Below are 2,503 nucleotides of genomic sequence, written 5' to 3' on the forward strand. Positions count from 1 at the left end.
CCTATCAAGCTCTCCGGCTCCCCAACAATAGGTCTGTGTTGACAATGGCGATGGCAATAATGACGTTAATGATGGCGACTACGACGCTAATGATAACGACGGTGGAGATGCAAAAAGATACAACTTATGTGTGGTTGTAGAGTGAAATGTCGATTTGCTACAGGTACGGATTCATTATCATTCTTCTCTTCGGCAGCTCATGTCTTGCGGTGTGTGTTAATATATCTAGACATGTTGATAGCTTACTGTCGCACCGAAAAGGCCTTCCCCTCTGTATTTGTAGACGACTGCATGGCTTTCTCACCTTGGCAGGCAACAGTTGTGTTCTTAAGGCAACGTGAGAATTGACCCTGGTGGTTGGCTGTTACGTCACTGCACTTAGCTTCCATTAAGAGAGCTCCTTCGCAATAAGCCACTAATCGCTCTCCTCATAATAACAGCTGAATGCTGAACATCTCATGTGTGATACCAGTGTGTGAAGCTGAAGCGAATTACCCTTTGATAAAGCCACTAAAGACATACATGTAACAAATAAAATACGTCAGCTGACTTGTGCAGGTTCTCCTAAAATTGTACAGTTACGTAGAATTCTATGAAAACAGACGACAGTAATCTACTTTTGCATTACGAAATAGCGTGTAGATTTACGCACTGATTTAGGTATATTGATCTGTTATCATAACTTTTAGGTTCTGAAATAACAGTAATTTCTTGACATTTGCATGATACATACATAATTACGATTGGACAAAATTTTTCTTTTATTATGAAAGGTCTTTGTAGACTTTCGTACAACGTAGCAAGTCATCAGTTTTAAATAACAAACCAGGAGGGCATAGTCAAATTACACAGAATAAATTTTTAGGACCAAAATGACTCAAGTAATGAGGAATTATGAAATTTTAAAAAATGGGCGTTCGTTGCATACAAAAAGTGAAGAAAACTGAAGAGGTAAGAAATCCCGTCTATGAATAAAGAGGTGTATGAGTAAAGAAATGAGTAAATGTTATTACACATCACATTAAAATACCGGTATATTGAATCAAGGAAATAAACAGAGCTTACTGAAAGTTGGAAGAGATTAAGACGACACAAGAAATAAATATCTACTATGGAATGAATCATATATAATATTCAAATAAAATCATGACACTCAAAACATTTCAGGAAAACGTAAGCACAAACGAGTAAAAATCTAGACTCGAAAAGATTTTTATTCATACGGACACTCCATCATTTTGACAAAAATTCTAACCTGGCGCTGACACGAAGCTAAAATTGCTACTTTCTTTGTCTCAACACTCAGCTTTACCAAGACCTGTAAAAAGTGGGACGTTAAATTCTGTGCACTTTGAAGATAATTCACAAACTCCCAAGCCTGTTGCTAAGGTATCTTTATGGGATGGTAGAACCGCAAAACTAAGGTATCGAGTATGAAGGCTTGTGGATTGATGAATCCATCGCCACAAAATGTATGTATTTGAAGTTCTTTAATATTCTGTGCTACATGACAAGAATTGCGTTGATGATGTTAGTTTTTATTTTTGAGGGCATTACATCTTTCATTTGAATAGTGCTTTAATTCCATCAGTGATGTTACAAAGAGGTGTAAAACTCTGGTTGTTTATCAAAATATGGCATATGGATTTAAGTTCCGCGCAATAGTTTGTTTGATAATAAACAGTACTGTTAAAATCATTATCTTGTTCTTATAGAATTTTATGTCTTGCGATATTTTACTGTTAGCTTCTTGCTTCCGTTTCCGCATAACTAACGCAGTAAGTTAAAATACTAAAAACGCACAACTTTAAGTTTTGAATACGCTCTTTACAGCATCGTGAAGGCAGTGTTTTGTTGAGAAAAAATTGTGTTGTACGAAGTGGAAGTTAACGTTTTGAGAAAAGAAGTGAAATGTTAACGTCGCATAAATTCACATCATAAGAAAGTCGGTCATGTTTTCTGAAAGCATGTATCTTCTCGGATTAGCAACTGATATAAATAGAAGAATAACTAAAGATGATTTAATCACAGCTGCGAAACAGTAACTGTGTAAATCTGAAGAGGCTGAAAAATCAGCCAACCAGTTGCAAACAAAGGTTTCGATATATGTAAAAATATCTTCTTCATAAGGCGTGGGCCTGGTGGCTGCTATCTAAAGCCATGACTTGCGATATCCTTGTTTTGTCAGTTTTATATATAGCAAGAACTGCTCGGCTTCATCTAATCTAATATACCATCATGTGATGTAATAAGGCCCACTCCTTCTGAAGAACATATTTTTAAAAACATATAACCCTGGGTCAGGGGCTAGTAGTTAAGATAGGCAACTCAAAATCCATATATCACGAGTAAATATATCAGTTGTTCGCTAGGGTCTTGGGGACAACGGAGCGAATTTTTATGACAAGCCAGAGTCATGTTTAAGACATTTTTAGTGGAACTGAATACCTTTCGCTGTGGCACTGATAAGAAACTTCTAAGGAGACTTCAACCTAATAGCGTT

Source organism: Schistocerca nitens, chromosome 4 (genome assembly GCF_023898315.1).
Source record: "Schistocerca nitens isolate TAMUIC-IGC-003100 chromosome 4, iqSchNite1.1, whole genome shotgun sequence".
NCBI classification, from domain to species: domain Eukaryota; kingdom Metazoa; phylum Arthropoda; class Insecta; order Orthoptera; family Acrididae; genus Schistocerca; species Schistocerca nitens.